The sequence below is a fragment of the Aedes albopictus genome, chromosome 3, assembly GCF_035046485.1.
Source record: "Aedes albopictus strain Foshan chromosome 3, AalbF5, whole genome shotgun sequence".
NCBI lineage: Eukaryota > Metazoa > Arthropoda > Insecta > Diptera > Culicidae > Aedes > Aedes albopictus.
In genome coordinates, this window is record NC_085138.1 from 430,539,507 (window position 1) to 430,554,005 (window position 14,499).

At 40.6% G+C, this 14,499-nt stretch overlaps 1 protein-coding gene across 3 annotated transcripts in view; it reads right to left on the reverse strand.

Moving 5' to 3' along the window:
• LOC109621471 (uncharacterized) overlaps positions 1-14,499 on the reverse strand; it is a 337,341-nt gene that overhangs the window by 10,539 nt on the left and 312,303 nt on the right. For all 3 annotated transcript variants that reach the window (XM_062856491.1, XM_062856490.1, XM_062856492.1), the window contains exon 8: positions 63-6,174. The gene's annotated coding sequence lies outside the window, so the exon portion shown is untranslated. The remainder of the gene's footprint in view (positions 1-62; positions 6,175-14,499) is intronic.

Below are 14,499 nucleotides of genomic sequence, written 5' to 3' on the forward strand. Positions count from 1 at the left end.
CTTCGTCACAAAATCACAAACACCCCCCTCCCCCCTAAAAAGCTACGTCATTTATGGACGACCCCATAGGGGATCTAAACGCTCAGGTAGGCCAGGAGGAGGAATTCAGACCGACGATTGGAAAGTTCAGCGCCCATCAGCTGACGAACGAAAATGGCCTACGCCTCATCGATTTCACCGCCTCCAAGAACATGGCCATTCGTAGCACCTTCTTCCAGCACAGCCTCCCGTATCGTTACACCTGGAGATCACCACAACAAACGGAATCGCAAATCGACCACGTTCTGATTGATGGACGGCACTTCTCCGACATTATCGACGTCAGGACCTATCGTGGCGCTAATATCGACTCTGATAACTACCTGGTGATGGTTAAACTGCGCCCAAAACTCTCCGTTATTAACAATGTACAGTACCGGCGGCCGCCCCGGTACGATCTAGAGCGACTGAAGCAACCGGATGTCGCCATCGCATACGCGCAGAATCTGGAGGCAGCGTTGCCGGACGAGGGTGTGCTCGATGTGGCCCCTCTAGAGGACTGCTGGAGTACTGTCAAAGCAGCCATCAACAACGCAGTCGAGAGCACCATCGGGTACGCGGAACGGAGTCGACGATACGATTGGTTCGACGAGGAGTGTAGAGCGGTTCTGGAGGAGAAGGACGCAGCGCGGGCGGTAATGCTGCAGCATGGAACCCGACAGAATGTGGAGTGATACAGACAGAAGCGGAAGCAGCAAACCCGTCTCTTCCGGAAGAAAAAGCGCCGCCTGGAAGAAGCGGAGTGCGAGGAAATGGAACTTCTGTGCCGTTCACAAGAAACACGGTTCTACCAGAAGCTCAACGCATCCCGCAAAGGCTACGTGCCGCAAGCCGAAATCTGCAGGGAGAAGGATGGAAGCTGGACTTCGACGAGCACTTCGATGAGCACTTGAATGGCGAAGAGAATGTAGGCGTGGGGAATCGAGGCAGCAGAGGACGGAAACGAATCAACTCCCACGCTGAGGGAAGTTAAGGATGCCATCGACCAGCTCAAAAACAACAAAGCGGCTGGTAAGGACGGTATCGCAGCAGAACTCATAAAAATGGGCCCGGAAAAGTTGGCCACCTGTCTGCACCAGTTAGTATTCAAGATCTGGGAAACCGAACAGCTACCGGAGGAGTGGAAGGAAGGGATAATCTGTCCCATCCACAAGAAAGGCGACAAGTTAATGTGTGAGAACTTCCGAGCCATCACCATTTTGAATGCCGCCTACAAAGTGCTATCCCAGATCATCTCCCGTCGTCTTTCACCTAAAGTAAATGAGTTCGTTGGAAGTTACCAAGCCGGTTTCATCGACGGCCGGTCGACAACGGCAAATCCTCCAGAAATGCCGTGAATACAAGGTCCCAACGCACCACCTGTTCATCAACTTCAAGTCGGCATATGACAGTAGGTATAGACCGCACAGAGCTATGGAAAATCATGGACGAGAACAGCTTTCCCGGGAAGCTTACCAGACTGATAAGAGCAACGATAGACGGTGTGCAGAACAGCGTAAGGATTTCGGGTGAACTATCCAGTTCATTCGAATTTCGACGGGAACTACGACAAGGTGATGGACGTTCCTGCCTGCTATTCAACATCGCCCTGGAAGGTGTTATGCGACTAACTGAGCTCAACAGCCGGGGTACGATCTTCACGAAATCCAGCCAATTTGTCTGTTTTGCGGATGACATGGATATTATTGCTAGAACATTTGGAACGGTGGCAGAACAGTACACCCACCTGAAACGTGAAGCAGCAAAGGTCGGACTGGTGGTGAATGCGGCTAAGACAAAGTACATACTGGTAGGTGGAACTGAGCGGGGCAGGACAAACCTTGGCAGCGATGTTACGATATACGGGGATATTTTCGAGGTAGTAGTAGAATTCGTCTGCCTCGGTTCCTTGCTAACGGCTGACAATAACGTGAGCCGTGAAATACGAAGGCGCATCATCAGTGGAAGTCGTGCCTACTACAGGCTCCAGAAGAAACTGCGGTCAAAAAACATTCACCCCCGCACCAAATGTACCATGTACAATACGCTAATAAGACCGGTGGTTCCCTACGGACACGAGACATGGACGATGCTCAAAGAGGACCTGCAAGCAGACATGTCCAAACACTGCACTGCACGAGGAGTCGATGCTTAAACACACCACCGTGGGTGCCAAGCCACCACCTAGCTCTCCGCTTTTCAGAACGAACGCGCACCGTGTCTGGCTCAACACCGGTGTCGGTGGCGGTGCTCAGGCACTGGGCACGGTGTTTGACGCTTCGGGTAACACGGAGCCCGAGTGTTTCCGATTATGCAAAACACTCGTGCGAGTTCAAGAACTCGGCGCCGTTCATTCTCCGGCACCAGTTGCAAATGCTGTTGGTCGACGACGAGAGTGAAGTACTTGGCGGCTCCTTTTGTGTCTTTCTCGTCCCTTCTGACTCAGTGGCTCTGATGCAGCCAAGCTAGCACGCACTGTGGCCGAACTCACTGCTTTGGTGTTTCATACAATCGGAAACACTCGGCCTCCGTGCCCAACCAAAACTGAAACACGGAGCCGAAACTGAGGCTCGAGTTATAACACCGACACGAGTGTTTCGCCAGTCGCACTGCGTGTTCATCAGTAGAAGCTGAACGAAGGTGGTGATATGAACACACACGGTGGTGTGTTTACGGGCAAACACGCCACCGGTGCGGCACGGTTTGGTGTTTTGCCCATGTCTGCCTGCAAGCACTCGGAGTTTTCGAGCGACGCGTGCTGAGGACGATCTTCGGCGGCGTGCAGGAGAACGGTGTATGGCGGAGAAGGATGAACCACGAGCTCGCTGCACTCTACTGTGAACCCAATATCCTGAAAGTGACTAAAGATGGACGGATACGGTGGGCAGGGCATGTTGCAAGAATGCCGGACAACAACCCTGCAAAGTTGGTGTTTGCTAACCATCCGGTTGGTACAAGAAGGCGTGGAGTGCAGAGAGCATGATGGGCGGACCAGGTGAAGTGTGATCTGGCGAGCGTTGGGCGTGACCGACGTTAGAGAGCTGCAGCTGCAAATCAAGTATTATGGCGGCAAATTGTTGATTCAGTGTTATCATGAATTTGATGTTGAATTAAATAAAACAAAAATCCTTACAGAATTCTCATAAACTTTTGAAATAATTTTTTAATAACGTGTCAATGGTGGGACATTGGTGGCGGTAATCTCTTGGTTTTGAATCATCTAGCGTTTGCACGTATATCTGAATATTGCGAAACACACTGGATCAATCCGTTCCCCACCATCTTAGCAAACTACAGTAGAGTCACTTGGCATAATACGGAACCACACGATGAAGTCAACTTGCTCCGCCAAAGCTTCTATCCTCAATGAGATAGCTTCACACTGACAACCTCGTCATGGTGCTGGCTGTTACTAATACCTGCTAGGGGAAGGATACTCAAGGGGAATAACACTAAACTATATTTACACCCCCAGAATACACTTAATTTGTTTCGTCGGAAAACCATGTTCTTTCATTATCTTCCAAATTGCATTTTGTTCAACTGATTCGCGTTCAAATCAATAAGAATAAATATTCATGAGAAATCAATGATTAAATGTTTTTTTTTTATTTAGTTATTAAAAAAAATGAAAACTATTCATCTTCCGATATGAAGAACTTTAGTTTCCATTTGAATCTTCGCGTATTCATGGTGAGGGCTGAATAGTTTTTAAATAAACAAAACATGATTTCTATACTCCCAATTTCCCAATTTCAATTTCCATGTCATTCAGCGTGTCAAAAGCTTCGACGTGATTACGGAGCTTAATGAAGTAAATACCTATCCTGAGACCTGCTGATTCAAACCGAAATTCTCTCTGTTATGAATCTGCAGCAGCAATAGCTGGTAGCATCCCACCACCCACAGTAACGAACCTGCTCTGATTTTACAACTAGGTTACCACCAGCCAGCGATGCATTTTTATGCAAATTATCGCCGTTAGCAAAATAGAAAAACATTAGCTTACGTCTGCCGTGTACCTACAAGCTCACCACTACCTTACCTTTTAGTCCATCTCTATCATAGTCTCGGGGAATCTTCAGTCCACCGCACCGCTACTAGCCACATTGGAAAAGCAACACGAAAAAAAACTATTTTCCTATTCAAATCAGCTTCCACTCGCTCTGATGGGTCCTCGTGGCCCAAGCTCTCGAATCGTTCGTCGTCGTCGTCGACGACGATTATTCACTGCACAATTTGCACCCATAGCAGACAGGCAGCCACCCACGCCATGCCACCACCACAGATGCAGTGTTACCCATCGCCATCACCACAGACCGACTGGTCTCATTTGCTTTCGGTTGGTTCTTTTCTCTGTTTTCCCCCGAAAGAAACGCTGCACTTCTTCCTTCTGTCCTTGGTGATGTGTCACAGACAGAGGGACGAGAAGTTTTGCGGAAATCGGCGTCCGATACTCAGTAATGGCTAAACATTCAAGGTACTCATTTTTTTGAACTCTTGAACTCATGAACATACAGCTCTGCTGATGGAACATAGATGACCGTACCAATCAAATGGAACCTTAGGTTGGCTTAACATTACCAATATGTACCTTTGAGAGTCCTAAGCATTATAAAGACAATAACGGCGCCGGCCACGTCCTTACGGTTATCAAAGTGGGGAAGGAATGCTAGTGTAGCATTCGTTGCTACTAGAGAACGAGCATACCTCTGCATCTCCACAGTTGTCGTGGGAAGAAGTTTTTGTGAGTGGTAAGTGAGGTTCGATTCCCGGTATGTCCAGTAACTTTTCTTAATGGAAAATTTCCTTGACTTCCTAGGGCATACAGTTAGAGTATCTTCGTGCGAACCGCACGATAGAACACATGCAAAATGGTCATTGGCAAGGTCTCAGTTAATAATTTTAGAAACGCTGATAGAATACTAAGAAGAAAAGCGAGAGGAAGTGATGAAGTGAGAGTGACAGAAGCTAATCAGCATTTTAAATTACACATTGATAGCTTTTGGCATCCACTTGTCTTTGTCAGTCAGTACCATTGCAAGTGTATTTCCCTCAAGCGAAAAAAAACCCTGCTACATCACTTTACTAGGACTGCCAGGCACTAGCAGAAGCGGCAGATCGGTAATGGAAATGGGAAATTTATTTGGATTTAATTAGTTTTGCTTTTCTTTGCCATTACGATTGTAGAAGTTGAATTAGACCAGAGCAGTTGTAGGTGCATGCTGGTGCAGCAAAGGAGTACCAAGCCAAGTTTACAACACCTTCTCACCTAGATTGAATCCGGAAAGCTAATCCCAACCTTTATTGGGATGGACACATCCGGAACTTCCAAATGTTATTCTATTCGGCAGAAAATTTGGAATGACTTTTCTCTCCTAGTTGTTTAATTTCTTTCGGATGCCAAACTGGGATGTTGAAATATCTGGTTTAAAGTTCGATTTGATGGGTTTTCTACTGATATTTTCCTTTCACACGGAAATAAGAATTTTCATTCTGTTTTCTACTTGAGTGAACGTAAAACCGAAATTCGATATCTCGCAGTTTGTTACGCAGCGCCCATACACGCACGATTATTGGTACATTTTTAAAGTTCTTCTTTCCTCTAATTACAATACTTTCAACTAGTGCCCGAACGTTCGAGCGTTGGTTTAGTTTTTTAGGTATTTTTTCGCGATTTTTTCTGTACCGTTTTCTTATCCAATGTATTCTGCTTACTCGTCACTTAAAACAAAGATTAGACTAAACAGCTCGTCGCATCTCAGATATGTGACACTTTCTCGACTCCGATGCATCCAATCTCGAATACCGCATACATCATCTTCATCTTCTCCTCTCCAATTCACCGACCGATTCCTAACCGAGCTCTATTTGTTTACAATAAACTAAATTCTCTGTATTTCTTCTATAATATCTGTATATGTATATGTATATAGATTCACCTACCGAAAACAGGGGGCCAAAACGTGTACATACAGTGTGCTGCTGCAGTGTCGTTGTTGCTCCGTGTCGCCGATAGTTGCTTTTCTCCGTCGCGCTATGTCCACCACTATTTACAAGATGTACATTAGTTTATTTGCTAGATGTTGGGTACACTGTTTCTCCCTTTTTTTTATTTTACACCCTGCGCGGTTTTTGATGACCAACCAGACAGTCCTGCGGATGCAAATTTGAAGAAAAAAGCGTTATTAAATAAGATAATGATCAGCCAAACATCGAATTTGTCATGAAAATGATTTAACGGATAACATCAGAGAAGATAAAAATTCTTATAGCGGAAAATGTTGTAACAAAATGAGAAATTAAAAAAATGGACCCTGAAGAAGACCTTCTTTCACTTCGAAACGTAGGCGAAGCCAATTAATCAGAGAGTTTAAATTTCATGCAAGTAGTCAAAGACAAATATCTACCATTATCTTGAATATCACATTAAACAATAAGTCTTTTAAATTTTGGATTTCAAGAAAGTTTGAAAATTTCTGACCACCCTATTTCATCTAAGATAAACGAAAATTCGTTAACCTTCCGTAACTCGCGCGGTTGGCTACCTGTGTCAGCACCACGCTAACGCTGAGTACAAAAAGCGAGATTTTTTCAACATGTTGTACAAAATACAACAGCGCGATCGCTCGAGGGTTAAATATGCTTTTCCGCAGCTTTGATATCATCACGTGATTGTTTATTATATTTTGTTATTTTTCGGAAGCGGAAATTCCTGTAGCAATTTCTATCTGATTGCCTTCAGAAGCTACTCAGGAAATGCCTTTGGCAATTTCTTCAGCAATTTATTTGGCAATTCTGTCTCGAATTTCTTTTAATAATTTCCTTACGAATATTTTGTTCAATTTCTAAGAATTTCCTTCGTCAATTGCCTCAGCAATGTCTTTGGAAACCCTTTTGGGGATGACTTCTGAAACTCCTTAGATCATGCTTTTGGTAATTCACCCAGAAATTGATTAGGCTATTACTTTGAGAATCCCTTTGGGAATTTCTCCCCTATTCCCTTAAGAAACCTTACTCATATTTCTTGTTTTTTTTTCGGTATTTTGTTTGGTAATTCCTTCGGCAGCTCCTTGGAGAATTCTTTCGAAAATTCTGTTACGATTTGGTTCGGCATTCCGAAAAATAAATCGTTCTGCGAATTCTTTGGGTATTATTTAGAAATGTCTTAAAAAAACCATAGGCATTTTTTTGGAAATTCCTATAGTTATTGATATGGAAATTCCTTCAGCTATCTGTCTTGAAATTTCTTTAGCAATTGTTTATGAAATTCTTTCAGCAATTACTCCAAAAATCACTTCTGCAATTCTTTAAGCATCCAATTTGAAAATTCCTCTGGCACCTGATTTATCAATACAACAGACAAACAGACGTAACACTCTTCTATTGAACTTGGCACATGCATTTAACAATTAATTTGAAGTTCATTTGATTTCCGCGATTTTTCCACCAGAGGCGCTAGTGTTCGATCGCTTCGACATTTACTAGTGTACACGTTGTTGAACTATGCAAACGAAAATTACAGGCGATTTTTGTAGTAGTGTGCGTGATAGGAAAACGTCAAACCGCACTTCATCATGGCCGACAGTGTTTTGCGCGAATCTATCAATAGGTGGAAGCATGTTCATGAAAAAGACATCGGGCAAAATTTTTATATGAATTTCATCTAAGAGTTATGCCTGTTTGTCTGTGATAATACGTTTTGAAATTATTTTTGGCAATTTTCTCACGTTTCATTTTTAGTATTTATTCTGTAAGAATTACTTCGGCAATATCTTTGGAAATCTTTTCGGGAATTCTTTCTGCAACTCCTTTGGGAGTTTCTTCGGAAATTTCTTTGGAATTTTCCTTGTAAATTATTTTGATATTTCCTCTGAGACTTGGTTTGGCAATTTCTTGGTGAATTCCTTTAAAAATTCCTTCCTCAATATACTCTGAGAATGTTTTTATTCCTGCGGGAAATTCTTTCGGAAATTCCGTTACGAATTTCTTCGGTATTTCGAAAAAAAATGGCCGATCTTTTGGGTTGAATTTAGAAAATTCTTTCAAATTCTATTAATAACGACAGAACTCGAAAAAAATGAGACACAAAGAATAATGTATAACTTTTGATTGCGTGCACAAAAATAGCTGATTTTTTTTACCAGGAGTAGTACATTATGTGTAGCTAATACCATAAAAATTTCATTAAAATCGGTTAAGTATTGGCGGAGATATCGTCGAAACAAAAGACTTACCATTTGAGTATCTTGGGCCAAACAAACACTTTAAAAAATATCACATTTTTTTACCTAAAACTGTAGAGCCGAAATGCTGAACCGATTTCAATGAAAATTTGTCTGTACAAAAAGTATGTATGTAGATGTATTGTGTCAAAATTTCATTCAATTTGATTTGACCTTTAAAAAGTTATAGCCATACATATATGTAGCACTATGTCACAATAAGCAGATGTGGTTTTTGGTATAGTGACTTTCAAACTGCTCTAACTTTTAAAATGTTTAATCAATATGGCTGAAATTTTCACTGAGAATAGATTAACACAACGATTTCACACTGTCAAAGTTTAAAAAAAATCGGGACAGTGTTGCCAATACTACAGACTAAATAATGCACACTGATTTTAAAATGTTAAAAAGTGTCCAAAATTTGAAAACCCCGTTTTTTTGTTTGAATTGTTAAAAAAAGTACTGAACCGATTATAATGAAATTTTATTATGACTTACTTGAAGAACTTACAGTCAAATTTTCAGACGTTTTGATGAGCTAACAACCAAGTTATAGCCTAAACAATTTTTAATATGGAAGCCCAAAATTTCCAAAATCACCTTTTATTGTGCCAATACTGAACCGATTTTGATGAAATTTTTAGGGCAATAACTACACATAACATGCTATTCCTGATTAAAAAATCGGCAATTTTTGTGAACGCAATCAAAAGTTATCATTAGTTTGAGTGTCTCATTTTTTTCGAGTCCAGTCTTTATTTACTTTGAAATTCCTTTAGTTATTTCAATGGAAATCCATTCAGCAATTTCTTTTATTTTTTTCATCATTTTTTTTTTGTCATTCAACTTTGGAAATTACTTCAGCAATTTCTCTCGAAATTTCTTTAACAACTTTCTTAGGCTTTTTTTGTAATATCTTTGGAAATCCCTCTGGGAGTGCCTGCGCTAATTGCTTTAGCAATATCTTTGGAAATCCGCTAGAGAATGACTTCTGTAACTTCTTTGGGAGTTTCTTCGTAAATTTATACGGAATTTCATTTGTAAATCATTCTGGCAATGCATCCGGAAATGGATTTAGCAGTTGACTTGTTAAAATCTTCAAAAATGTCTTCGGGCAGTTTTTCCTTAAGAGTATCTTTTTTGACAATTCTTCTATAAATTCTTTCGGTAAACTATCTGGGAGTTTTCTCCGCAAAAACTTTCGAAATTTCTTTGCCAACTCCAATGAAAATTACTTGTGCAATTACTTTTGAAATTTCTTTGACAACTTTCTTAAAATTTTTTATTATTATTTCTTTAGAAATTCCTCTTGGAATTCCTGCGCCAAGTGCTGTGGAAATCCTCTAGGGAATGAATTCTGTAACTCCTTTGGGAATTCCTTTGATAATTTCTATGTTACTTCTTTTGTAGATCCTTTTGGAAATTATCCTGAAATTGATTTGGCAACTGCCTTGGAAAAAACTTCAAGCTCGAAGCAGGGATAGGGTGCTACTCAAAACTCTTTGCGTGCCGCACACTCTGCTACGAGACAGCACAACAAACTAGAAGGAGACGAGTACGCGCAATCGGTTGTGTGTTGCTCGCTTACTTTGCCGCGCGCTGGAGCTCTCCCGTCTCTCACGCTTTGTCGTATGCACTCTCTCGGTGCTTGTCTCCGTGCTTTGCGCTTGGATTGATACTACGCATGATTGGAAAAATTTCGAATCAAACGACCCATCACTTGTCAGCCCTTGACAAGCTTAACAGCTTTGCCGAAAACACAAACTCTTCAATTAATTTATTAATTGATTTTTTCTGTTTGGAGACAAGCACAGTCCCAAGCACCGCGCATTACTCCCTGCGCCGTAGAGCTAGTGCTGCGATTGTCTCTCGCACAATTACAAAAGCTCTCACTCATACGTCTCTTGTCTCTCGGCAAAACGGGAGACGAGCACTTGCGATTGTGTGAAACACACGCTGTTTTCGCACCGCACGGTGCATGCCGCCAATCCCTGGCTCGAAGACAAGCTGTTTCCTTAGTATTTGTTATCGGAAATTCTTTCGAAAAATCTTTCCGCAAATATCTGGGAATTTTCTCCGCAAAAAGTTTCGAGATTCCTTCGGCAATTCCTTTCGGAATTGTTTTTTTATTTTTTTCTCCATTTTCTTTCGAAGCTCCTTCGGCAGTTTCTTTTAGAAATTTTGGAAATTGTTCAGGAATAATTTCGGCATTTATTTACGAACTGCTTTGAGAATTTTTCATCGGATTTTTTTTTGTGCAATTCTTTTTATAATTCATTTTGAAATTCCTTCAGTAATTAATTAAGAAATTTCGTCAGCAATTCTCTTTTGATTTTTTCAGCAACTACTAAGAAAACTCTTTCGAAAATGTTGTCAGCATTTGTTTTAAATTTCTTTTAAAAATTACTTCTGAAACCCTCTTGCAAGTTTTTTTTTCCAGAAATTTGCTTTAAAATTCCATTGTGAAATTTTTGAAAAATCTCTGGATATTCTTCTAGGAATTTCTTATAGAAATTCTTTCAGCAAATAGTTTGGTAGTAACTCGGCAATTTTCTAAAAAGTTCTATCGGCATTCTTTGTAAATTGTTGCTGCATGTTTTTAAATTTCAAGGAATTCATTTATAACTTACTTTGGAATTGGTTTCAGGAATTTCGCCGGAAATTCTTTTGGGAATTATCTCTTCAACTTCATAAGGAATTCGTTCGTTATTATCTCTGGAAATTCTTCTGATAGTTCTTTTGATAAATCCACAAATTCAGTAAATATTAATGGAATTCCTTCGCCATATACTTTGTACTTTGTACAATTCTTCAGTCATTTCTTTGGAAATTCCTTTGAAAATTACTTCTGTCACTTTTTTGGGAGAGTCTTCGCAAACTTCTTTAAAAAATAATTTATCAAGTTTTGCAGTCATCCCGCCGTGATTGGATTTGGCAATTCTTGTGCATATTTCGTGGAAACTACTTCAATTTCTGTAGGATTTTTTCGGCAATTCCTTTAGAAAGTCATTCGGACAAGCTTCTGGAATTTTTCTCGGCAATTGATTTCAAAATTCCTTTGGCAATACCGGTGGGAGTGGGAATTTCTTGTTTTTTATGCTTCGGTAACTCCATTGGAAATTCCTTCAGCACTTCTTTTGAGAGATCTGTAGGCAATTTCAGCATTTTCTCAAAAATATCTGTACACAATGCTGTACATGCTTTTATTATGAAAATTCTTTAAATAAATTTCATAACATGCGTTTTTTTTTGCTTGAATTTAATTGAAAATGTTAACAGAATTCCTTTGTAGCAATTGTTTCTAAACGTTTTTCGCCAACTGCAATTCGATCAGCACTTCTTTTCAACATTTTTTTTAAGAAAATCTATTCATTATTTTGTTCGTAAGGTTATCTAGTAATCCCATCTTATTATTTTTTTTTCAGCAATAACTTTTTCTCAAGAGTTTTATTAACATTTCCAGTAATACTCTTCAAGCAATAATTCTAAGAATTCCGTTGACAAATCTCCAAAGAATTTCTTTAGAAATTACGACAGATACTTTTTTGGCAATTTCTCAAGAGCGTCCTGCTGTATATAATTTCTTTAGGTATTGTAGCTCTTTCTAAAGTGTTTGCAGGAACTACTAGGATAATTACTTAAGCAATATCTACGATCCCATGCAAAGGATATTGCGCAAATCTGGGCCCAGAATGTATGTACATTGTATATTAATGATCCATAAATCATTTGAAAGATCTAATATACACAAGAATAAGCTGTTATGGAACCCGAAAAGTTATTTAAAATGCTTTGGGATTTGAGTTGTTATTGATGTATTTCCAGTCATTCACCTAAACATCCCTCTACCTAGTCCGCCTGGAGGTCCTCCATCCAGCGATTCTGCCAGTAAAAGGAGTTAAGCCCAAGTTACTTTTTAGAGATTCTTCCAAGACACATTTCTTCAAAAAACTCCATGAATTCGTCCAGAACTTTCTCTAACAAATGCTTCTGAAAATATTTCAGTTTTTACACCAGAGATTCTCCCAGACATCCTTTCTGGAATTTTAACAGAGATTTCTTCAGGAATACATCCAGAGATTTCACCAGGAGTTCCTTCAGGAGTTCTTCTAATGATTCTACCAAACCTATGTCTAGAAGGTCCTTCAGAGGGCTTTTCCAAGATTTATTTCAAAAATTCAAATAATTTCCGAAGGAATCTGTAATACAGCTCTTGGATTCCTGGAAAACAACTGAACAGAGTCTTGGAACATTTCGAGAAGGAACTTCTGGAGCAATTTCCAAATGAGTTTTTGGAGAAACCTCTGGAGAACGGCTTTGGAAAACCACTGGAGGAGGATTCCTGAAGGAATCTCTGAAGGTTTACTGAAGAATTCCTGTAGGTATCTCTGGAGTAACTACTGAAAACAATCAGAAAGATTTTCTGGAGCAATCTCTGGAGGTTTTCTTGCAAAAATCTCCAGAACAATTTCCTGAAGGAGATACCATAATTAATATATCATATACCATAAATTCTAAGAGCTACATTTGGATTAATTTCTAGCCGCCGCAGTTTTCGAGAAACTTTCCGAGTAATCGCTATTGGAATACTTAGATTCTTTTTTAGACTAATCTAAAGGCATCCAGGTTGTTTTTTTAAAGAGCTGCTGTAGAATTTTCTGCAGTCATTCCTGTAATTTCGAAATAAATCTATGGAGGCATCACTTTATGAGACTCGGAAAGAATTTGAATGAATTCCTGAAAAAACTTCTGCAGCAATATATTAACGATTTCTTGTAAAAATTCTTCGAAGAATCTCCAGGTGAAATTTTCACTCCAATCTTTGTATGAATTCTTGTGGGGTTCCAGGAAGAATCTTTAGACTACTTTCTAGAACAGTTTCTGATGCATTATAGGAATCTCTAGAAGACGTCATGAAGATATTTCTAAAAGAAACGGGGTGGAATTCTTGAAAGAATCTCTGAATGTATTCCTGGATTTTCTGGAGGTAATCCTGAAAATATCTACGAAGAAGCTCTGGGGGAATCCTGGAAGAATTTCTCGGAAGGAATTTGTGAACGAAATTCGTAAAGTGATTTCTAGGAAAACATTTGAATAATTCATGCTTCAACGAATTGAACGCTTTGAAAATTTCTGCAAAAAATCCTAGAGGAATTTCTGGAGAAATTCGTGGGAATCAACCTCCATCTATCGACATCGCCTACGATCTCACCAAGCACATTGACTGGGAGAAGTACGCAGAAGCAATTATCGACGGTGAACAATCGGTAGAAGTCCTTCCACCGCGGGAAGAGTATCAGTTTCTATCAGAACTGATCATCAGTAGTGCGCGTCAGGCACAACGTCGACCAGTGCCAGGTCCGTCGGTTCGCAGGAAACCCCCCAATCCGTGGTGGGATAGTGAGTGTACAGAAATATATCGCGAGAAATCCGCGGCGTTCAAAGAGTTTCGGAAACGCGGTTCGGTCGAAAACTTCAAGCGGTTCGCTTCCCTTGAAAGCAAGTTCAAGAACTTGATCAAGGCGAAGAAAAGCGGTTACTGGCGTCGGTTCGTCGAGGGTTTGTCGCGCGAGACTTCGATGAGAACTCTTTGGAACGTCGGTAGAAGAATGCGTAACGCGTCGTCGGTCAACGAGGATCGAGAAAGCTCTCCTCGATGGATCCTCAAGTTCGCAAAAAAAGTTTGTCCAGATTCCGTGCCCGTGGAGCGAATAATTCGTGATGTTTCCGACGATAGGGACGACATGGATAGGCCGTTTTCAATGATTGAATTCTCACTTGCTCTTCTTTCATGTAACAATTCCGCTCCAGGAATGGATCGAATCAAGTTCAACTTGCTTAAAAACCTCCCCGACGTCGCTAAGAGGCGCTTGTTGAACTTGTTCAATCAGTTCCTGGATAACAACATCGTTCCGGATGATTGGAGACAAGTGAGGGTGATAGCTGTTCAAAAACCCGGGAAACCCGCGTCGGATCATAATTCGTACCGTCCAATCGCGATGTTGTCTTGTCTACGGAAGCTGTTGGAGAAGATGATTCTCTTTCGACTGGACAAATGGGTTGAATCGAATGGCATGTTGTCAGACACACAGTTTGGTTTCCGCAGAGGCAAAGGTACGAACGACTGTCTTGCGTTGCTTTCTTCAGAAATTCAGCTTGCCTTTGCTCAAAAGCAGCAAATGGGCTCAGTGTTTTTGGATATTAAGGGTGCTTTTGATTCAGTTTGTGTCGATGTTCTTTCCGACAAACTACA